Raw genomic sequence first — 26,085 nt, 5'->3', positions numbered from 1 at the left:
CTTCCAGCTCACTTATTCGTTCTTCTGCCTCAGTTATTCTGTTATTGATTCCTTCTAGTGTTTTTTCATTTCAGTTATTGTGGTGTTCATCTCTGTTTGTTTGTTCTTTAGTTCTTCTAGATCTCTGTTAAATACTTCTTGTATTTTCTCAGTCTGTGCTTCCATTCTATTTCTGAGACTCTGGATCATCTTTACCATTATTACTCTAAATGCTTTTCCAGGTAGATTGCATATTTCCTCTTCATTTATTTGGTGTTGGTGGTTTTTACCTTGCTTCTTCATCTGTGACATAATTTTTTACTGTCCGTTTTTTTTTTTTTTTTTTTGATGAGTGGGATTGTGTTCCTGTCTTACTGGTTGTTTGGCCTGAGGCTTCCAACACTGAAGTTTGTAGGCTGTTGGGTAAAGCTGGGTCTTGTTGCTAAGATGAGGACTTCTGGGAGACCTCACTCCAATGAATATTTCCTGGGATCTGAGGTTATCTGTTAGTCCAGTGGTTTGGACTCAGAGCTCCCACTGCAGGAGCTTTGGTCCAACCCCTGGCTCATGAACCAAGATCCTGCAAGCTGCACGGGATGGAAAAAAAAAAAAGAGAACAATAACAAAGTAAAAAATAAAGTTAGACTAGGAAACTAACAGATATGTTAGAAAGAATATAAAAATAAAAATATAGATGAAACAACAATCAGAAGGTAAAACAAAACCACAGTAGTAAAAAAGAGGAGAAAACAAAAAAAAAGGTGGAAAAGGCCTTGGCCTTGGAGGGTGGGGCCTAAGTGGGGGCAGGGTTTGGTGGGTGGGGCCTATGCTTAGGACCCCACAGGGCTGGAAAAGGCCATAGGGGTGTGGGGGTGTGGGACTTAGGCTTAACAGAACAGAAGGGACCCAGGCATGCCTCATGCTTCTGGTCTCAGAGGGCAGGGGACCCGGCCTGGGCATTCAGCAGGTTTCCCAGGGTCGAGTGGATGGGGCAAACATCTTCCACTCCTCTCCCTCTCCTCTGGTCCTGGAGAGACCCTCCTGCCTGCCTCTCCTGTTCTCCCCTGGCCTCCCTCCTATGCCTCCAGGATGATTGCTGGCCCCGAGTTGGCCTCTGGGGGCCTAGGACCCGGCCCGAGAGCCAGGCAGACTTCCCTGGCTGACTGGGCAGGGGAAATGCTGGGTACGCTCCCCCATCCAAGGCCCTGAGGGTCCCTCCAGGCATGGGAACCCCTCTCCCCTCTCAGCCACACTTCCGGGGCACTGGTCCTGTCTGGCCACCACTTCTCCTCCTCCCTAAGTCCCCCCACATTCTACCAGTTTGCTTGGGGGTTCCTGCCATCTCCTTGTGTGTCAAGGTCCCCCACCAGCATTCATCAGGTGCCCTAGTTGTGGGGAGATGCGAACTCTGCATCTGCCCACACTGCTATCTTGACCCTGCCCGCCCCCAGTGTTATTTTTAATACTAACAGATTAAGGGTGGAAAAACCATATGATCACCTGAATAGACAAAAACAAACAAACAACAAAAACAACCACTACTTAATTATAACATGTCTTGGTAGATCAGGAATAGAGAGGAACTTGGAACTGTCTCCATCTTTCTAGTAGTATTTGCCAAAAAACAAAAACTGTCAATGTCAGGTTTAATTGTAAATCTTGGAAAATATTTACTTCAAATTCAGGAAAACTAAAAGAATTCTCAATCTTATACTTTCTTGTTAACTTTGAGGCTCCACAAGGAAATAAAAGAGAGATAAGGACTGTGAAGAAAGAAATAAAACTGCTAACATCGACTGCTTAAGACTGTTGATCTAGAAAACCAAAATAATATAGAAATACAGAAAAATCAATAACATTTGAATTAATAAAACTTGTCCACATTTTCTGTATGTTATACACAACTCAATTATATTTAGTATACTGGTTAAAAATGATTGTGTCACTTTTTAAAAGATATCATTACTGGAAAAACCAAATATATTAATTACTTAGGTATAAAACTAACAAATTATGAGAAAACTTTATGGAGAATATCACATACACTGATTGAAAGAAATTAAAGAAAACCTAAATAAATATATAGATATCGATTTTGTGAAACAGCAGACCCAGCATTGCAAAACTTTCAGATCTTCCTTTATTGACCTACATAACAATTTAATTCAGATGAAAATCCCAACAGTTTTTCTTTTCCTGTTTTTAACTAATGGTGCATTTAAATTTTTGGTAGAGCAAATCTCCAAAAATGGACAAGACATTTCTGAATAAATCAAATAACTTAGGAGATATTCGATCTTCTGATATTTGATATTTTCTTACCAGATATCAAGACTTATAAACTATGATAAAACTATACAGTATTAAGTGAATAGACAAATAGTAGGGAGTGAAAGACCAGAAAGTGATGTGCACATAAATGGAAAAGTGGAGTTTCATTCTGTTCCAGAGCTGGTATTTCAATTAGTGAGGAAAGGCTAAACTTTAAATCAGTGATTTTGGAGTAATTAGTTTTTCATTTAAAGGAAATGAAAATTGATTCCCATCATCTCATCACATGCAAAATATTTTTGTAGTTGGATTCAACAGCATAAAATTTTTAAAAGACAATATAGTCTATGAAGAAAATGAATAGACAAGCCAGAAATAGAGAGCTGATATTTGCAGATGTTTGTAATATTTGACCCAGAACTAGTGTAGAGAATCTGTAAAGAATAATCATAAAGTATAAACAAAGTAAAGTTAGGCAAAGGGTTTGAATTAGCATTTCATAGATGAGAAAAATGATTGGCCACAAACATAAGAAAATACGCTCAACATTATTAATAAGGAGATACATGTAAACTCATACCACGAAACAATGGGATTTTATTCTCCAAAAATTAGTAAGTCTGACAATTTCCAGTACTGAAAAGAATAGGAAATAATAAAAATACAATTCTCATGGTGACATTGATCATTTTGGAAAACAATTTAGCCTTACCTGGGCTCCAGGAGTGCCAATTTGAGGCATACTCTGGTATGTGCGCACCACAAATAGAAATTTTTAAGGAAATGTATAAATGACTTGCAGTACACGTATATAGTGGACAAACGTAAATATATATGAATGAAATCCAATTATATGATGAATCTCAGGAAAATAAAGCAACATTAAATGAAAAAAAGCCAGGTACAGAAGAATATATTCAGTATGACTCTTCTTATATAAAGTTCAGATCCATGTACATGTGATTAACCATAAAGAAAATCAAAGAAATGTAAAACAAATTTCAGGATTGTAATGTTATAATTATTTGAGGGGGGTGGAGGAGAAGTGATGCAAATGGATCAGAGTAAACTCAGGCCTTGAAGGTCCTGGTAATTAAATTTTATATGTGGGTAGCTGTTTTATTGTTTTTAAAGCCTGTATGTTTATTAAAGCATTTTTGTATAAATTAAATATTTCAGAAAGTTTTGTTTTAAATCAGGCTATAAAATACCACATAATTATAGAAAAGGAAGGAAAGAAATTATGTGGATTGTAAAATTTTCAAAAACAGCGAATTGATCATTTTAAACAAATATTTATTGAGTAAATAATAGGTGCCCCAAAATACTAACTTATGCTTAAGTAATGAGTATGCCTTTCACATATTTAATAGAAGTGAGGCTCAAAGAGGTGACTTTCCACATGTCACCTAAATGCTAAACCAATGCTTTGAACCAGGTCTTTTGATTTCAGAATTTGCTCTCTTTCTTTAATGCTAGCCTACTTTCTATGAAAATGCAGGTCTAAAGTTTGGAAAATTTGGAAAGTCTTTAATATTAATCAATATCCTCCATTATAAGGGTGTCTCCTATCAAGACAAAGCTTTTAAAAATTGTTATTAGGTGCATTATAATTTTTTTTTAATTTTGTAAACTAACATCCTACAGTGATCTCTTGAAAAACAAGATTATTTTCTAAAAATATCATATAATAATGTAATAAGAATAAGAATGATATAAAATACAGAAACTGTAATTTAGACTACATCTATTTTTTTAACTTCTATGTGAAAAAAAGAAAATCATCATAAACAAATTTAAAAAGCAAGTGGAAATTAGAAAACAAAACTGTTGATACCAGACAAAAATTTTATATCCCCAATATATAATGATCTCTGGGGGAGAAGAACAACAAAAAAAAATAAACCTCCCTCAAAAATAAATAAATAAAAAAGAAGCAAAAGATAAAATCAGGTAATGAATATGTCAATAAAGGTTAAAAATCCAAAAATGCTAATTAATCAAAGAAACACAGATAAAGAGGAGCTTTTTAAATTATTTGTTTAATCTATTAGTTTGTGAAAGACTGGAAAGATTTACAAAGTATGTATTGTAAAAGTTTGGCCATATTTCTATTTCTGTGCCCTATTGGTACTAAGGTAACTTGGTTTAAGATTTCAAGAGTGCATGTGACAATATTTTTCAAAATACAAAATGCACACACCCTTTGACTAAGCAATTATATTTCTAAAATATTTTCTAAGGGAAAAAAACCCAACAGTTTTCAAAGGCATACATATTAGGTAGTTTATCACAGCATTATTTACAATAATTAACATTTGAAAATAATATTCATCAATAGGATGTTGGTTTAATAAATTATGAGATTATGCAATGGAATACTATGCAAAATATTATGCATTTAAATAGTCATATCAATATTATTGATGCAGGAAATGTCTGCTTGTTAATTGAAGATAGATTAAAGAATTTATACCGGTTTCTCTGGATGATGAAATTTTATGGGACTTTTACTTTTTTCTTTACAAACGTCTCTATTTTATTTAACAATGATCATATCTATACATAAATTAGCAAAGAAAAACAATATTCAGAAAAACAAGAAAGAAAATAAATCCTCTAAAACACTTGCGTATTGTTAGCAAACGAGTTTTCAGGAATAAAACAGCTATTACCACTTATCAGATATCCCTTTTATGTCAAGTATGAATTTCCCTAAATTCTGAAAGGTATGCCTTAGTTACGTGCTCAAGTGTAAATAGCAAAGGAGTGATGTGGTTATTATTTTGAATGCAGTTACCTCTGGCTCTCATCAATTCATGCTCTTTCATAACACATGGGGCTCTCCACTTTGAATCAATGGACCAGATCACCATGGACAGGTTTCAGGGGATCTGTGAACCTCCTGAAATTGTAAACAAAATTGCATTTGTATATGAATTTTGAAGGGCAAGAGTCTACACCTCTTATCACAAAGTTCTTTTATATAGTCTCAAAGGATAAGGGACACCTGCCTTTGAGGGAATATGGAATCACATAAGATCATTAACTCCTTGTTATGGTGCTAGTACAGCCATACCTCATTTTATTGCCTTTCACTTTATTGCTCTTCACAGAAATTGCATTTTTTACAAATTGAAGGTTTGTGGCAACCCCTCATCAAGCAAGTCTATAGGCAGCATTTTTCCAACAGCATTTGTTCACTTCATGTCTCTGTGTCACATTTTGGTAATTCTCTCATCATTATTATTATATTTGTTATGGTGATCTCTGATCAGTGACTTTTATGTTACCATTGTAATTGTTTTGGGCCATCAAGAACCACACCCATATAAGATGGTGAACTTAATAGATAAATGTGTGTGTTCTGACCAACAATTCCCCCATCTTTCTCTCTCTCCTTGGGCCTCTGTATACCCTGAGACATAACAATATTGAAATTAGACCAAGGGTGCAAGTGAAAGGAAGGGTCACACATCTCTCACTTTAAATCAAAAGCTAGAAGTGATTAATCTTAGTGAGGAAGGCATGTTGAAAGCCGAGATAGGCTGAAAGCTAGGCCTCTTGTGCCAAACAGTTAACCAAATTGTAAATGCCAAGGAAAAGTTCTTGAAGGAAATTAAAAGTGCTGTGGCAGTGAACACACAAATCATCAAGTGAAACAGCCTTATTGCTGATATGGAGAACGTTTGAGTGGTCTGGATAGAAAAATCAAATCGGCCACAACATTCCCTTAAGCCAAAGCCTAATCCAGAGCAAGGCCCTAACTCTCTTCTGTTCTATGAAGTCTGAGAGAGGTGAGGAAGCTGCAGAAGAAGAGTGTGAAGCTAACAGAGTTTGGTTCATGAGGTTTAAGGAAAGAAGCCATCTCCATAGCATAAAAGTGCAAGGTGAAACAGCAAGTACTGATGTAGAAGCTGCAGCCAAGCTATCCACGAGAACTAGCTAAGGTGATTCAGGAAGGTGGCTACACTAAACAGCAGACTTTCAGTATAGACAAAACAGTCTTACATTGGAAGGAGCTGCCATCTAGGACTCTCATAGCTAAAGAGGAAAAGTTAATTCTTGGCTTCAAAGCTTCAAAGAACTGACTGACTCTTTTGTTAGAGGCTAATGCAGCTGATGACTTTAAGTTGAAGCCAGTGCTCATTTACCACTCCAAAAATCCTAGGGGGTCCTAAGAATTATGCTCAGTCTACTCAGCTGGTGCTCTATAAATGGAACAACAAAGTCTGGATGACAGCACATCTGTTGACAATACAGTTTAATGAATATTTTAAGCCCACTGTTGGGACCTACCTACTGTTAAGAAGAAAGATTCCTTTCAAAATAGTACTGCTCATTGACAATGCACCTGGTCACCCAAGAGCTCTGATGGAGAGGTACAATCAGATTAATGTTGTTTTCATGCCTGCTCACACAGCATCCTTTCTGTAGCCCATGGATCAAGGAGTAATTTTGACTTTCAAGTCTAATTATTTAAGAAATACATCTTGTAAAGCTATAGCACCATAGAAATCTCTCTAGTGGATCTGGGCAGAGTCAATTGAAAACCTTCTGGAAAGGATTCACCATTGTGGATGCCATTAAGAATATTAACAATTCTTGGGAAGACATCAAAATATCAATATCAACAGGAGTTTGGAAGAGTTTGATTACAACCCTCATGGATGACTTTGAGGGGTTCAAGACATGGGTGGAAGAAATAACTGCAGATGGGGTGGAAATAACATGAGAACTATAATTAGAAGTGGAGCCTGAAGATGTGACTGAATTGCTGCAATCTTATGAAAAAACCTGAACGAATGAGGAGTTGCTTCTCATGGATGAGCAAAGAAAAGGGTTTATTGAGATGGAATCTACTCGTGGCGAAAATTTTGTAAAGATTGTTGAAATGACAACAAAGGATTTAGAATATTATGTAAACTTGGTTGATAAAGAAGAGGCAGGGTTTGAGAGAATTGACTCCAATTTTGAAAGAAGTTCTACTGTGGGTAAAATCCTATCAAACAGCATTACATGCTACAGAGAAAATGTAATTTATGAAAGGAAGAGTTAACCAATTCAGCAAACTTCATTGTAGTCTTATTTTAAGAAATTGCCACAGGCACACCAGCCTTCAGCAACCATCACCCCAATCAGTCAGCAGCCATCAACATCGAGGCAAGACCCTCCACCAGCAAAAAGATTATGACTCACTGAAGGTTCAGATGATGATTAGCATTTTTTATCAGTAAAGTATTTTTTATTAAGGTATGTACATTTTTTAGACTTAATGCTATTGCACACTTAATAGACTATAGCATAGTGTAAACATAACTTTTATATGCACTGAAAAACACCCAAAATATGTGTGACTTACTTTATTGTGGTGGTATGGAACCAAACCTACAATGTCTCCAAGATATGCCTATACGTCTCTACTGCAGAAGGCAATTTGTTTTCCCCATTTTCCTACCATCCTGTCCTGCCACCCCCAGGCCCTCGTCTCTATAAACTTAGAAAGCTTTCTCTCTTTTTTTTAAAAAAATATTTATTTATTTTAAAAATGTATATATTTAAACTGTACAACATGATAATTTGATACACATATATGTGGTGAGAGTTTTCTTTGAGAATTAACAGGCAGCTGCTCTGGGAATTTGCTTCCCCTGACTGTGCTAGGGACATTTGTATACATAGCAGAGGTCCAGGCTTGGCTACCTGGACACAACTTACTGAGTCCAGTGTGTACCTATATAACCAGGGCTTTGACCTTGGTGGAGGACACCAAATGGGTCAACACCCCCTTACATTTACATTTTTTACCTTTGTTCGGTCACCAACAATCTGGCCACACCCTGGAATACTCCAGTTCAGTCCTAGCACTACCTACCCCCAGTCAGTGCAGACTCCACAGATTGAAGGTCACTTTCATAACAATGGCCCCTAATGGGACAGCCTAGAGAAGAGACACATAGGGCAAGGCCTGGGAGGGCCCCAAATGCAGAGCTTCCATATCCTTTCCTCGTAGAATCAGGGTACATCACACGCCCCCAACCCCATCATATTGATGCATTTACCAACCAGGAAGCTCACGGAGCCAGTGTCCAGAGTTTTGACTGGGGTTTTATTGTATGGATTTGATTCATTAAATCATTGGTTGTATGGTTGAACTCAGTCTCCAATCCCTTCCCTCTCTGGAGGTTGAGCTGCCTCAAAGCTCAACCCTATAATCACCTGGTTGGTCCTTCTGGTGACCATACTTGAAACTGAGCAGGACCCTGTGGGGCTCCAGGGCATGGAAGACTTTCCATGTCCCCAGTTTCTTGTTTGTAGGTCCAAGGATACACATAATGACTGTGTGGGAGTCTGTCCGCTTTGCCCTCTGCACCCCTGTGGCTGTGCTCTCCTCCGTGGCTCCAAAGCTTCCCCCCTCCACCACCCTGTCTCCACCAGTGAAGGGGCTTCCTAGTGTGTGGAAACCTTTCCTCCTTCACAGCTCCCTCCCAGAGGTGCAGGTCCTGTCCCTGTTCTTTTGTCTCTGTTTTTCCTTTTTTCTTTTGCCCTACCCAGGTACGTGGGGATTTTCTTGCCTTTTGGGAGGTCTGAGGTCTTCTGCCAGCATTCACTGGTGTTCTGTAGGAGTTGTTCCACGTGTAGATGTATTTCTGATGTATTTGTGAGAAGGAAGGTGATCTCCACGTCTTACTCCTCCACCATCTTGAAGGTCCCCCCACCAACTTATTAAATTGTTTATTTTGTTGGAAAATAGTGTTTTTAAATTTTAGGGCACATGCAAATCACCTGGGGACCTTGTTAACATGCAGATTCTTATTCAGTAGCTCTGAGCGGGACCCTAAGTGTCTGCACAGGGCCACCTACATAACATCTGGAATCCAGTGAAAAATGAATATTCAGGGCCCTTTGTTCAAAAATTAAGACTTTCAAGATGGCAGCAACAGTGCATTAAACCAAGCACAGAGCCCTTCTGAGCACAGGTCACATGCCAACGGTCCCTGGATGTGCATTTCTAACAAGCACCCTGGTGAAGCTACTGCCCATGACCCAGGGTCTATCATTTGAGTAGTAATCATGTAAACGTTCTAAATCACCTGCCCTCCATTTTGGATTTATAGTTTTGTTTATTGATTCACTTCCCTAAAAATAAAATACTTATTTGATTAATTAATCAAGAAATGTGAATGCTAACATTATCTCAGAGACCAATATTTTTGTTTGTTTGTTTGCCTTTGATTTCTGTAGGACAGTCAATAGATGTTTGTTAAATTAGTGAATAATATGGTAGATGGACATGTAAGAAATGTGTTCTTATTTTCTCTCCTTCCCTCTTTCTATTCCTTTCTTCTCCCTTCCCATCACTTCTTTTCTATCCCAAATTCTGGACTTTGAATCACCTTCTCCCCTTACTTTCAGTTCTAATCACACTCATTTCTTCAAGGAATTCCATGCTCCTGTCAAACATTTCTGTCTCTCTATGTGCATGTAACTGTCTGGATCACTCAGCAGATCCACTCTCATAACAGAAATTTGTGAGTGATACGTCTCCTTTCTAGAGAACAAAGGATTTCATTTTTAAGTATCCATAATTTGTTCAACCAACCTGTTATAGAAAATTTTCTAAAATATATTAAGCATATATATTACCTTTCAAAGAGAGGATAGAGTCTAGATCCTGGTGTTCAGCTAATATTTTATGGAGTGCTGTAATATGGTAGAACGCTTAGAGACATTATGATTGGTGAGACTACTTGCTCTTACACAAAATGACCCAGGCCACTGAAATGTTGACTTCTTACTTTTATATTTTCATGTTTTAAATATTTCTTCACAAATTGTCACCTAAAACTTCTTAGTATTGTTATTTTGTTTGGCTAAAATACAACTTTCATTGTCAAACTGTGCTTTTTTTTTTTTTTTTTTTTGGTACGCGGGCCTCTCACTGCTGTGGCCTCTCCCGTTGCGGAGCACAGGCTCCAGACGCGCAGGCTCAGTGGCCATGGCTCACAGGCCCAGCTGCTCCATGGCATGTGGGATCTTCCCAGACCGGGCACGAACCCGTGTCCCCTGCATTGGCAGGCAGACTCTCAACCACTGCACCACCAGGGAAGCCCCAAACTTTGCATTTTTAATGTGGTTTTGAAAAAATAATATAGCTAACCTTATTAAGATAATTCTTTGCCATTAACAGTAATTTATGTAGACTGACTGTAGATGTACAGAATTCACTTATGAGTAAAGAATTGAACCTTAATTTTTGGTACATGGCTTCTGTAACATCAATTTTGAAGAGTCAGGGAAATGTTTTTTTTCCTTCTGTATTCTTGATGAATCTATCAGTGATTCAGATAGTTATAGTATTTTCATGAGTTTGACTACAGTAAGGTCCCCAATTTTAACTTACATTTGGGTTCCAATTGATCACTAGTTCTCTATGTATATTTTTCAATGAATTAGTCTTCAGTTCCCAAGTTTTTTATGTTTTTAAACTCTATGAAATAGCTTTAGTCCCTGTCCTTAAATGTTTCTAAATTCACATGTAATAAATCACTTTGATACTCGACTGTTCAGAGATTGGTCATCCAGCATATAGATGATTTGGTAGCTTTTTATCTTCACTGCAACTCTCTTATATAATATCCATACATATAGAAATATACGTACACACATAGGCACACATATATACATATCACATTAAGGAGAAATTGGAAGAGAAATGAAAGAGGAATTCCTATGGTGAGCAATTTGGAGAAGAGAGTTGAGATGCCAACAGTGGTGAAATCAAAACACAGCACAGATTCCTCCTCCTTATGAGCTTATGTTTCCATCAGGATTACTGAGGCAGCTAGTGTTCCTTTTGACATTTTCTTCTAGAATACTAAAAATTTCAGACAACAGAAAAACCCTCCAGATTGATTTAGGCAAAACAAGCAAAATGTAACCCATGAAACAGCAAAGCACCTTTTTGGGCTAAGGCAGGAGGAGGAGTTGCTGGTGGGGTTTGGGAGGAGATGCTTGGTAGAAGCATTCTGTATCAATGACCCCAAAACCCAGAACCACGAATGTAAAAAGGCATCTCAGTCCAAATATGTTTTCTGTGCTAAGAAGGCTAAAAATTCCTAAAGTTACTAAAGCAGAGAAGGAAACTCAATGCAACTACACTTGGATCAGATGCATTTCAAGAGCACCATTTTCTCTAGATAATTCTTAGAGTTTCTTATCAGAAGCCCTGTTGCTTTCCAAATCCCTCTGCTTTCTCCCTGACCTCATCTACTTCTGGGCAGGTACATGCAGGAAGAGAGAAATGGCTTGGTCAGAGGCCTAAAATGGTGCATAATTCTGTCATGAATTCATCCTAAATCAACCAAGAGCAGCAGAAGAAATGCCTTGGAAAAAACCTAGAAAACACCAAGTCCTTTTTTTTTTTTTCTCATCCATGTAGCTTTGGAGCCACCAGATGGCAATGTTATAGACCAGCGCTTAGAGCCTCCAGGTGCAGTGGAAGTGTGGAAAGGGAAGGATGTATTAAAGAGAGTCCTGGAGTGTGTCAGTTCCTGGATCTCTAACTGAAAACCAGATGCAGTGCAAAGAGTAACAATGACTTAAAGGTGGATAACTTTCCTCCCAAAGTTCATTCTGAAGCAGCAGGATGCTACAAAGCAGCTTCCATGGGGTTAGATCAGTTTAACCTCACCAGCCACATCATCTGTGAACAGAAAGATGTTTTCAGAGAGTCAAGCTTTACTTGATGACTCCAGAGAAAAAGACAAAACACAATGAAACCAGTGAAACCAGTCAAAGCAAGGTCTCAAGAGCTTCAAAACACCACTATCCTCCGTTTAATTCTTTCCTTTGACAGCACCCTTCCACCAGCTGCCTCTCGTTGCAACCCATCTTCACAGTGACAACACATGCACACTCTCACATTCTAAAGGCAAAGGTTGCAGAATTATCAATAACCACACTGGCCAAACAAAGAAAGCTTTCATTGATTTCCTGTGTTGTAAATTGATCCAGATAATTTCTGTGGTTTAAGGGGCTCATAAACTCACTAGTTTGAAATAATTCGAGCATCAGCTGAGTTAAAGTTTTCTCTCTCCCTGTGTCCAGACTCATTTAACTCAATGTTTTGGAGCACAGTACAAAGGAGGTCAAAGCTCAATGGACACTTGATTTTACTGTGCTCCATTGACATATGTCTTGCTCTCAACTTTGGCTGTCTGTCTAGAATTGAGGTCAGAAGAGGAGGTTAAGGAGCAGGAACAGAAAAGAGAGTGTAAATGGAGAAATACAAACATGCTCTAATTACTGGTGGTGGGGGGGCGGGGCGGGGAAGAGCCCAAATCCAATCTCTGGTTTTGGTTCCAGGTAAGATGGAGAGAACAAAAACATACTCTCTCTCCCATTGAATGCAGCTGTACCTCCTGTACAGGATGGGTGAAGCATCATTTTGAAGACTCTAAATAGTAAATAGTGGCAGGAGGGTTGGGGAAGAAGATGAAAATGTGAAGTACCACTAAATTGGCAGGGAGTTTCATATTTTAACTCCTCTCTTCCCTAGTGTGGACACATAGTAGCATAAAATCCAGAAGTGGGCATTGACCTATGGGGAGAATGCATGTCAGGAGAAACCTGGAAAAGAATGAAAACTATCTCTATACAGAAGACATTATTTTCTATGTACAAAACCTCAAGAAATCAACAAAAAAAGGCTCCTAGAAATAATGAGTTTAGAAAGTCATGGGATAGAAGACAACAAGCAAAACCAGTCTTATTTATACGTAGTAACAATAAACAGTTGGAAACATTTTTTTAAAATAAACATTGCTTACAAAAGCTTTAAAAAACATAAAATACTTAGATATAAATGTCATGAATCCTGTACTCTATGTCTATGCCGAACACTATAAAATGCTGATGAAAGAAATCAAAGAAGGTCTAAATAAATGGAGAGTAATACAATGTACATGTATTGTATGCACATGAAGACAACAGGGTGAAGGTGTCAATCTCAAATTCATCTATAGATAACACAATTCCAACAGTAAAAAACAAACAACCCAACTGAAAATGGGCAAAAAACTTGAACAGACACTTCACCTAAGAGGACACATGAAGGGTAAAACAAAACACACATGCACAAAACGATAATCAATAATACCCGAAGACAGCCATTGTGGAAGTGCAAAATAAAACCACACATGATGCTTCCACACACCTACTAGAATGGATAAAATAAAACATACTGACCATGCCACGTGCTAGCAAGGACACAGAGCAGCCGGAGCTCTCACACCCTGCTAGTGGGAATTCACAATAGTACAGCCACTCTAGAAAAGTTGGGCAGTTTTTATAAAGTTAAACATGTATTTACCATAGGACCCAGGAATTCTACTCCTGCATATTTTACCTTAGAGACATGAAAATTCACATTCACATAAAAAGCTGTACATCAAATGTTTATAGCAGCTGTATTTATAATTGCCAACTCTGGAGACAATCCAAGTATCTTTCAATGAGTGAATGGCTAAACAAGCTGATTTCCATCCATGCACTGGAATGCCACCCAGCAATGGGAAGGAATAAAGTATTGATCAAGACACAACCACTTGGACGAATCTCAAAGGCATTATGTGGAGTGAAAAAAGCCAGCCTCCAAAGGTTATATAGTGCATAATTCCATTTATATGATACAAAAAGACAAATCTATAGTGATTGAGTATATATCAGCCTTTGCCAAAAGTTAGGGGTTGGGGGGATGTACAAAGAGGTTCACAAAAGAGTCTTTTGGGGAGATGAAAAGGTTCTGCACTCTGTCATTACAATAATCTATAAATGTGGTAATATTCATAGAAGTGCATACCCCTCAAAAGATTTAGCTTTAGTGCATGTTAATTTAACATTTATATGACAGACATTTTATAGACATTATCTCATTTAACCCATACAGCTCTCCAATTGGTTGGGTTTTATTACTCTCATGTTAAAAATGAGAAATGGGCATTTCGAATGGTTAAGTAGATAGCCAGTAAGTTGAGGGATAAAAATTTGAAAAGACAGTTGTCTGCTTTCAGAGACCATATGCCTGCCTACCTGCTCTACTATAGCTTCCCCATCATTTAATTAAAGGAGATAGGTGAGTGCTACTTAAAATATAAACTGTCTAATCACTTTTAAAACTGTATTTACAACCTAAAACTTATTTATTAAATCAGCCCTAGTAGGAGTACTTGGAACTATCTTATTAGCTGTTGGTTAGTTTTTCTGTATAGTTTTAGAAAGTCCTTCCCCAAATCCTATAATTCTGGTCTCTATTTAATTCTGATCGACCCTACCTCTGCTTATTACACATGGATAAGGCTTTTACTCTATTACATACCTTTCACAGATGAAAGGATTCATTTCTGAGGTTGTTCTATCTCGAAGCTGAAGTCTTACTCAGGCTGTAATTAAACATGGCATTGCTATTTAAACTCTCATTTTAAGAACAAGATGTAATAGTGGCTAAATCCTTTGAAGTAAAATACTACTGCATATGCAGTTAGTAGAGCTGTAGTGATACATGTCTGTGTGTGGAACCCATTGGCACAGCCCAGAGAGGACTGCCGTAGTTCTCTCCTCCAAAGGAAAAGAATCAAATTCCCACCATCAACTTGCCCTACATCATTCATGCCAAAAAAAATAAGTCTGACCCTAAAGCAAATAACTATAACACCTTCTACAATAGGCATGATCATTTTTGCCTCTTGACATGCTCACCAGGCCCTGGACCTGGCATTCCACGTCCAGGAAGTAAAACTGTCTAAAGAGAGAACACATCCAAGTTCCAGTGAATAAATCCTATATATGCCATTATAGTTGTCAGTGTTGAGCCCCATTCTAACTCACCTGTAAGAGAAAGGATGAACAGCAAGGAGCTCTGATTTAGGAATCTAAGTAAGGAGATTTGTTAAAACATACAAATTGTTCCTAACTTGCAACCCAATGAGTAAAAAGTGCCAGGGATGCATAGAAATGAACTTCCAAACATAGTTGAGTATATACTCAATTTCTTTCGCTCTACAGCCTTTCTTCTATTTGAGGATGGGTGAACATAGGAAATTCCATCCACGGCGACCCCTAAGAGCTACAATAAGATCTTTCTGAGGAAAGAAATGAAGTGCTACTTATTTTTCCAGCACTTATTGTGGACCCTAGCATATAGTAGGTGCTCCACAAATGTGGAGGGAAGAGAAAGGAAGAGAGAGAAGGAGAACAGGGAGAAAAGAAAGAAGAGAAGAGAGGTCACTGGCCAGGAGGTGAGTTATCTCCCAATTATGCAGAAAGACTGAGCCTACAAAGAACAGAAGAGATTCTCCAAGAAGGCACTGGTAGTGTCTATAATGGCTGCGCTTCTTCTCACTTTTCCAAGGAAGCATGTTTAGGAATCCTCTCACGATTACAAGGAGCTCTGAGGCACTGGTAAATGTTTCACCAACTAACTGCCGCCTCCTCTGGCAGGAATTTAAGTGAAAATAAACCCACCTCCCACCATACCAGCCTCTGTGATTTCCTGGTTTGGTCTGCAAGCTAGATGGGTGGATAAGACAACCACCATGGAAATTTCTCACTATTTTCTGCTCCTTTTCTGCACATCCTAAATCAATGACTATAACAATGATTAGTATAAATAATCTCACTAATATGATAAGAGTGTCCATTGGGCACCTACTGCATACACAGGCACTGTGCCATGTGCTTTCTACAAGTTGTATCAGAGATAATGGACATCCAGGCACAATTTATGTTTCCATGAAATAGGAGTCATTTTCTTTTTTACTAGTCAACACAGATAAGTCTTAATTCTGGGCTCAAGAGAAGCAGTATCATATGGAAAGAGAGCAGTATGCCTGGAGAAAGTGGAAGAGTGGACTCTGATTTGTTGTTGTGTGACCCTAGCTAATATCTCCCCAGATCGGGGCCCCAGTGTCCCAGTGATCGAAAGCAGAGCTTTCAAAACTTTCATGTGCATATGAATCACTTGGGGATCTTGTTCAAAGGCATGATCTGATTCAGCAGGTCTGGGGTGGGAATTCTACATTTCTACAGGCTTCCTGTGACATCAGTGCTGCTATTCCTTGGGCTGCATCTTCAGTAGCAAAGATGCAGAAGATTTATGAGGTATATTTGGTTCTACAGTACTGGACTCAGGGAAAGATTGTCTGGAGGCTGTATAAAGGTCTTGGATTACAGTTTCATAAATTAAACCCACAGCGAGAGCCAGGAGGGAGGGGTGTGTCACCTTCCAGAGCCCATGAGTCAATGGATCCCATAAGTCAATGGATCCTATGAGTGAAAGATGCCACCAACCAACCTTCAAGAAGAAAAGTCATTGAAGAGAAAGTAGTTATGAGAATGTCATGGAATCTGCATAACTTTCAATGATTTCCAGCCACATTCCCTGCTGTGAAAATGCAACATGTTTCAAAAGTCCTGTTTCATCCTAAAATCCTCCTTTTCCTTCCTGCCGCCCGCCCACACTGCCACACAAGTCAGTTCTGGGGAAAACATCCCTGTGAGGCAAACCAGAGCTCAGAGCAGGGTTGAGAGCAGGGGACTGCCAACATATGAACAGCTCAAACTCAGGTTTCTTTTTTCTTCAAATCTCGGCCTGTTCTAACATTCGAGAGACTACAGCTCATTAAGAAAGAAAGAAGAAATTCTGAGCAATACTCCTCATTCAGTTCCCCAAACAGTAGCTTTCCACATTGTATGATACCACCAGCTTTACAAGGAGGTAAACACCTGAGTGAAAAACAACAACAGCAACAAACAAACAAACAAACCTGGATTCAAGAATATTCCTGAATCATAAAATCAGTCATGTTAGCTTATTATACACCCTAGGAGTTAACTAGAAACCAGTTAATCTCTAATCTAAGGAAATAATATCGCATATCTTACTTTAATATGTTTGAGCTTTGACTGATATTTCATTTGTTCAGGAGGATTTTTTTTTTTGCTCTTTCCTGTCAAGAGACATTGGCAAAGCTATGTGTAATCAACTTTTTCATTCCTCCTGGCAAGGACTATTAGATATTAAGACAGGAGATGTGCAGTGCCTCTGTCATGGATTTGGATATAGAGCACATGGATATACAGCAGTAAAACAGGAAGTTTTTAATGAGACACCTCAGCCCCCAAATGTGACCTGTTTGAATGTTGTTCAAACTCTAGTGCCTCCACTGCTCTCCACTGGCATTTGCAAGGGGAAAGGAATTAAGCAACAGCACAGCGTCTTTCTGAGTCTGCAAATATCATCCCCCTGTGAGGCGCCTCCCTTTCCCCCTCTGGAAAATGGTGATGGGAATGACCTACCTTGTTTAATCAGTGTTTATGGTACTTGATTAGCCCCTCAGGCCAAGGCAGCTAGGTTAGCTAAGAATGGAAAGTCCTCTACACGGGCTTTTACATACCCTGCTTCTGGGAGAGATTCCATGCGCAGCTGACAATAGCAAAGTGACTTTCACTCCCATCCGCCCAGGTAGATGGAAAATAAGGAACTAGGGGAGGGAGTTAAAAATGAGCCACTGTTCCAACTAGGCTCTCAGGAGAGCAGAAAAGGGAAAATGGGCCAAACAAAAGAATGTGTATTTTTAAATCATAAATAGGCCAGCAACGTTGTATTCAGTCTTTATAAAGTGCTCTGGTACAAATCTGGCCACTAATATCCTCCTTGGCCTGACAATCTCCACATTTCTTAATGCATTTTATTTTACTACTTGAAGGATATAATAGGAGGCTTTCTTAGGTAATGACTCTACATTTGAAAGGAATTGCATAATATAAGTAATTATTCTGCTTGTTTAAAAGATGATGGCTACTTAATTCTAATCACATGGGTATTTCAGGAAAGGTTTTATGTAGCACCTTGCCCCCTGCCCCCAATAAAAATATCTCCGGTAAATATTGCTGTTCTTCTAGACCCTTTGTGTGGAGATAAACTAAGTCCTCAGCTTTCTTACTTGGAAACCAACTATTAAATCTTTCTAGCACCCAGATTCTATGAGTTTTAAGTCACTGCCCCACCTTTAGAAATGTACAAATCAAAAACTCGTTCATTCACTCTATTTTTTTTCCCAAGAAGAACTTATTGAGTATCAATTATTTGCCAGGAATTGTGCTATATATATGGCACACACGGGTGACCACTACCAAACAGCTCCTCCCTCATGGGGATTACACTCTGCTGGGGAAGACAAAAGTCAAACAATCAAACAAATAAATATCAATTAGCAAATGTACTAAGCACCAGTTCTATGAAAGCTTAAGATCAGGGTACTTAATCGGTTCTCTGAAAGTAGTATTTGAACTGAGGACTGAAGGGTCAGGAGGGATTGCAATCAGAGAGAACAGCATGTACAAAACCCCTGTGGTAGGAGAGGGCACAGATGATTAATGGAATTGAAACAAGACTTCAATCTAACTGTTGTACAGTTGCACTAATTGTACCAATGAGCACTACAGAATGTGAGAGGAGAGAGGATCTCCATTCAAGAGCGGTAGTCAGGGAAGGCTTCCTGGAGAAAATGGGACTTGGGGCTAAACTTTAAAGAAAGTGAAGATTTTAGAAAGGAAAGTATTAGGTGTTTCTGGCAGCTGGCACAGCAAAAACAAAGGTATGGAAGTATGATAGCATAAAGTATTTTATCTGCCTTTTATTACCTTTCTTTTAATTTATGTATATGTGAACTTGTTCATTTGAAAATCAAAGATATACACTGCTATATTTTAAAATTGAATTTATAAAGAGAAGGACTTAAAAAGTGTCAGTTTTTCTCATACAAAAATTAACTCAAAATGGATTACAGACTTAAGTGTAAAAGGTAAAATTTTAGAAAAAAAAATAGAACAATTTCAGGATCTAGGGCTAGGTAAAGAGTTCTTAGACTTGACACCAAAAAAAAAACAATCTACTAAAGGAAAAATTGATAAACTGAACCTCATCAAAACTGAAAGTTTTGGGCTTCCCTGGTGGCGCAGTGGTTGAGAGTCCGCCTGCCGATGCAGGGGACACGGGTTCGTGCCCCGCTCCGGGAAGATCCCACATGCCGCGGAGCGGCTGGGCCCGTGAGCCATGGCCGCTGAGCCTGCGCGTCCGGAGCCTGTGCTCCTCAATGGGAGAGGCCATAACAGGGAGAGGGCCGCGTACCACAAAAATAAATAAATAAATAAAAATAAAAAACTGAAAGTTTTGTTCTGCAAAAACCCATGTGAGGAGTATGAAAAGACAAGACAGAGACTTGGAGAAAATATTTGCAAACCAAATATCTAACAAAGGACTTGTATCTAGAACATATAAAGAACTCTCAAAACTTAACAACAACAACAACTAAAAAAAGGAGAAAATGGGCAAAAGACAGGACGAGACAGTTCACTGAAGAGGAAATACATATAGCAAATAAGCACAAGAAAAGATGCTTTACATATCAGCCATCAGGGAAATGCAAACTAAAAAGCATGATGAGATATCACTGTACACCTATCAGAATTGTTAAAACAAAAATGTGACAGCACCAAATGCTGACAAGGATGTGGAAAAACAGGATCATTTGCACATTGCTGGTGGGAATGTGAAATGTCATAGACACTCCAGAAGACCGTTTGGCACTTCCGTATAAAAATTAAACATTTAATCACTGTATGTCCCCACAATTGCCTTCTTACGCATTATCTCAGAGAAATGAAAACATACTCACATAAAAACCTATGCATGCCTGTTTCTACCAGCTTTATCTAGAATAGCCAAAAACTGGGAACAGCCCCGACGTCCTTCAACCAATGCATGGTTAAACCGTGATATATACCTACCATGGAATACGATTCAGAAATGAAAAATAACTATTTTTTTAACGCTTACAAGATTTTTTTTTAATTTTAATTTTATTGGAGTATAGTTGATTTACAATGTTGTGTTAGCTTCAGGTGTATAGCAAAGTGATTCAGTTATACATATATTTACATATATTCATTCTTTTTTTAGATTCTTTTCTCATACAGGTTATCACAGAATATTGAGTAGAGTTCTCTGTGCTATACAGTAGGTCCTTGTTGATTATCTATCTTATATATAGTAGTGTGTGTGTGTTCATCCCAAGCTCCTGATTTATCCTTCCCACCCACCCCCTCCCCACGTTTCCCCTTTGGTAACCATAAGTTTGTTTTTGATATCTGTAACTCTGTTTCTGTTTTGTAAATAAGTTCATTTGTATCTCTCTTTTTTTTATGTTAGATGTCACATATGAGTGATATCATATGATATTTGTCTTTCTCTGTCTGACTTACTTCACTTAGTATGATAATCTCTAAGTCTATCCATGTTGCTGCAAATAGCATTATTTCATTCTTTTTTATGGTTGAGTAGTATTCCACTGTGTATATACGTACCACATCTTCTTTATCCATTCCCCTGTCAGTGGACATTTAGGTTGTTTTCATGTCTTGGCTATTGTAAATAGTGCTGCAATGAACATTGGGGTGCATGTATCCTTTCAGATTATGGTTTTCTCCAGATATATGCCCAGGAGTGGGATTGCTGGATTGATATACACAACAATTTCATGAATACCCAGGGAATTATACTGAGAAGTAAAAAAACCCAAAGGTTATGTAGTGTATGATTCCATTTACATAACATTTGTGAAATAACAAAATTTTAGAAATGGTGAATATACTAGTGGTTGCCAGGGGTTAAGGACACTGAAGTTTGTACATTAAAAATTATAGGGGCTTCCCTGGTGGCGCAGTGGTTGAGAGTCCGCCTGTCGAAGCAGGGGACACTGGTTCGTGCCCCGGTCTGGAAGGATCCCACATGCCTCGGAGCGGCTGGGCCCGTGAGCCATGGCCGCTGAGCCTGTGCGTCCGGAGCCTGTGCTCCGCAACGGAAGAGGCCACAACAGTGAGAGGCCCAAGTACTGAAAAAAAACAGAAAAATTATAGAGATATTTTCTACAGTGATATTATCTTCCCTCAGAACATTTTCTTCTGACAGGTAGCTAGGAAAGTAGCAATCCAAATCACCTTAGCCCAGTAAGAATTATATATGCTTAAAAGCTAGGTATCAGTCCTTGTAAAGTCTGGTTCATTTAAGATATACCCTTAATCTCAGTGTCCTAACCCAAAGCATATGGGATTCACCAAGGACCCTCTCCTTGCAGACTGTGAACTTCAACATTTCTTCTCAAGTCATTTGAGTCTTCAGAATCTCTGCACAGGTATCCTTCTTAAATCCACAAATGCCCCATTGTTAAAAGCTTACCTCTCTAGGTTTTCTTCTTAGGGAATTTTGGCTTTATAATTCTTCACTGCTTTGTTAATTCTCAATGCTTCAAAAAGATTCTTTCCTCCAGATTTTCTAGTTTTTCTCATTGGAAGCTGTGCGGTCTGCCTTTAGTGGAAGATGAAGTCTCAGTTGCTTTTTTTGTGTTGATATTTATATGTATATATTATCTATTTATATGATTTATATATATTTATATGATTTATGCCATTTTTTTCTTTCGATATTATCACCCAGACACAACAATCCTGCTCCAATCTGAAATATTTACTCCCGAAACTTGAAAGATAAAAATTCTTTGTCCTCAGATGTCTTGAAAATATTTGTATCCCCTTTGGTTGGAATTTTTTCTGGCTGTGGTAGTTTAGTTTGCCCACTGTTTTCACTCGGATGTTTGAAGTCATTTGCCGTATTATCTCCCAGCACTCAGAGTAACTGAGGAGAACACAGCTTCATTGGATCTGGGATGTTTCTTCTTTCTTTTCCTCTTCTTCCTTTGCCTCTTTGTGTCCTTCTCTTCTTCCCTCTCCTTTCCCATTCCCGGTCCTCTTCCTCTGCCCCTCCTACCTTTTCTGTTGTACCTCCTTCTTCTTCTTTGCTGATAAGTATTTCCCCTCTGTTTCTCCATCCTGCATCTCCTATTGGTTAGATGTTGAATCTTCATTATCAATTATCTATATTCTTATTCTTTGCTTGCAGGTTTTTATCTTTATAGGTTTTCCTAATAAATTCTGAACAGTATTTTTAATTTTTATGTTTTATCTGTTCTATTACATAGATACATATATATTTCGGCAATCATATTGGTGAATTTTCCCTTAATTTTTAGGAGTTTCTTCTTGTTAGCTGACTATTCTAGTCTTATAATATTTTGTATTTACTTTAGAAGTAAAATGTCTTATCTAAGAATATTGATTTTTGTATGTATCTCTACGGAGTGGTTTTAAAATATGTCCACAAAACATTTTCCAGTCAATCCCTCAAAAGATAGAGACAAATTCCTCTCCCCTTGAGTATAGGCTAAATTTAGTGACTCACTTCTAAGGAACAGAATACAGCAGAAGTTGTCACCAGTAAAACGGCAAATTAAACAGTTTAAAATCTAGAAGTACAAATGTATATATCTTCATAACACATTTATCTGCACCCATAAGTTGTGAAATAACTTCTCTATAACAATGCTTGAGAACATGTTTAATTTAAATACAAGTTGAAATATTTTATAAAGATAATATGGCATTTGAAAATACAGGAGCAAGTTACTTTAAATTCCACAAGCTCCTCAAGGTAGCTTTTCTACAAGGAGGTAAATTAAGCATTTCTTTTCCAGCAAAGCATGACTTGCCATAAAGGACAAGGCAGAAAATAGACATAATATTCATGTCGTGGGATATGTAAGTCCATGTGGGAGGGACAGAGAGATCGCTGGCTGACGTTGAATCAACCCAAACCTAATGGTAAAAATATGCCATTGGGAGCAATCTATCCTAAGGCTTGATACATAATAGGATAAGAGGAATCCTTGCTAACTTAGTGGGAGAAATTACTAGTTCCTGATTCTATGGATATTAACACACACGGTGCTTTTTGTTTGTTTGTTTTTTAGTATTTGCCTATGTCAGAAACTGAGCAAGATTCTAGAGATATAACAGTGAGCAGAAAATAGACATGGGGCCTGATTGGAAACATATTTTCTTGAGAAAGATAGAAGCATTAATCAAATAGTCACACAATTTGGAACACAGAATTTATTAAAAATGAAAATGTATTGATGCAACACCAGTATGAGATCATAAGATATAATGTGCACATGAATGAAAGTAGACAGCAAGAAGCAGTAATCCCCACAGATTACTTAATTACTGTGAGGAGTGATAAAAATTTGATTTGTGTGGGGTTTTTTAGTTCTATAATAGAAAAATGAAAATTAGAGAGAGACATATTTTATTAAGGAGAAAAATAAACAAAATAACTCACTATCACAATATATGTAAAAAAATAAGACACTGTGTTCAAGATAGGCCAGCAAAGACAAAATAGACCACATACATCAATATGATAGTTAGTTTGTAAATGATGCCTATGCATCAATGCACAAACTGAATGTCATTTATATATGCATCAGGTGATCAGTCATGCAACATCTTGGCATTCTTCATGATTGCACCCTATTCCTTAAAAGGCAGACTACAGCATAGGAAAGAAAACAGTGATATAAATATTCTTAATATTTTTCACACATGTATTTTTAAAATACTTTTTATAAGAAAACCTATTCCATGCAACACTTTCTTTTTTCATGGACACTCCTTCTCACTAAGTATTTTTTGGGATACTCTGTATAAGCTCCATTGGGGAAATCTCTGGGGGAACATATTTTAACTTTTTATAGAGTAATAAGATAATAGAAAGTTAAGAATAGGAATGGACTTCAGGGATCATTTTAGTTAAAAATCATAATATTATAAAAGGAGAAATTCAATTTTTTTCCAGAAAATTACAGTGTTTTAGAAATTAAAAATATTCTAAAGGATATGTAACTAGACCTCTTATTGAAATTGGCACTGCACAAAATTCCTACCCAGCATTCACGTAGTGTCTGCCTTGAAGTTTTCACTATTATGTGCATTGCCATATCTGTTTGTTCAGTAAATATTAATGGATTGTTTTTGTTATGCTAGAGATAATTGCAAAATCTCAGAAAACGGGTTTGTAAGACTTCAAATAACTGTAATTAAATAAAGGATCATAATAGCAATGAGGTCACACTTGACACGTGACAATAGAGGGAAAAAAACTAAATATTATTGGAACTTCAAATATATTAAAAATTAGAGACAGTTTTCAATCTCAACTTTATAAAAATATGTTCTTTTTTTTCATGTGCAATGACTGGGATACAGAAGGAAATTGTTTTAGGTTAAAAAACATAGCTAACAGTTATAGAGGCACACTGTAAACAGCAACCAAGTATTATCAAATGTACTCAGTTGCTCAGTCTGGCTGGGGCTGATGGAATGTCTTCATTATTAAATTCTATATTTTTTCTTTTAACCAAGATAACTAACACATTCATAAACCCAAAATATTTTCTTGTGCTCCTTCGTAATTCTTCCCTCCTTTTCTGCCCTTCCACTTATTCTAGGCAAACATTTGTCTGCACTTAGCCAATATATATTTTAGTTCATGTTTTCTAAAATTTCACATATGTGGAATCATACTGTGTGTGCTTTTATGTTGCCTGGATTCTTTCAATAGGTGTAATTATTTGGAGATTTATCCACACAGTTGATGTATCAGTAGTTCATTTTTTATATTACCACATAATAGTCCATTATATGGATATAACACAATTTATTTATCCATTCACCTGTTGATGGATATTTGGATTATTTCCAGTTTGGAGCAATTCAAACAAAGCCGCTATGACCAATTCTGTACCAGTCTTTGCATAAATATATGTTTTTATTTTTGTTACATATATCAGTGGTAGTAGAAAGACTAAGTTGAATAGCAGATGTACAGTTATCTTCTCAAGGAAACTTCCAAACTCCTTTCCAAAGTATTTATAGCAATGTATGAGTATTCCAGTTGTTTTACATCCTTGCCAATATTTGATACAGTCAGTCTTTAATTTTAGATATTCTACTAGATATGCAATAATATCTCATACATTCAATTTGCATTTCTCTAATAACAAATGATGTTGATCATGTTTTCATATGCTTATTTATCATTCATATGTATTTTACCCATTTTGTTATTGGACTTTTACTGAGTTTTCTTATTATTGAGCTTGAGAGTTCTTTACATATTATGAATACAAACCCTTTATCAAACATGTGATTTGCCAGGATTTTTCCCCCATCTGTGACTTTTCTTATTCTCCTAACAGTACCATTTAAAGGGTATAGTTCTTAATTTTGACAAAGTGCAATTGTCAATTTGTTCTTTTGTAGACTGTTTTTTACATTGAGATGTCTCTATGGCCTAAAACAGAAGTATACAATTTTTTTCTGTAAAATGTCAGAGAGTAAGTAATTTAGACTCTTGGGCCACACAGTCTCTGTCATAAATAGACTGCTCTACTGTTTTAGTCTAAAAGCAGCCATAGACAATACATAATGAATTGGCATGTTTGTGTTCTCATAAAACTTTATCTACAAAAATAGGCAGTGGGTCATATTTGACCTGTGAGTCATAGCTTACTGACTCCCAGTCTAAAGCATTGTCTATCTTGGTAAATGTTCTGTGTACAATGAAAAGAATGCATATTCTATTGTTGGGAGGATTGTTCTTTAAATGCAGTTAGGTCAAATTGGTTGATAGTGTTGTTGAAGTCTTCTATGGTCAGGCCATCTTTCTATTTTAATTGCTGTCTGCTTTCTCTATCAGTTATTGAGAGAGGAGTATTGAAATCACTAATTGTCCATTTCTCTTATCAGTGTTGCTTCATATATTTTATAACTGTTACTGGGTGAACACTGTTTAGGATTATGTTCTCTGCTGAATCAATC

This window comes from Orcinus orca, chromosome 8 (assembly GCF_937001465.1).
Source record: "Orcinus orca chromosome 8, mOrcOrc1.1, whole genome shotgun sequence".
Lineage (NCBI taxonomy): Eukaryota > Metazoa > Chordata > Mammalia > Artiodactyla > Delphinidae > Orcinus > Orcinus orca.
The sequence above is the reverse complement of the archived record's forward strand: the minus strand, read 5'-3'. Positions refer to the sequence as shown.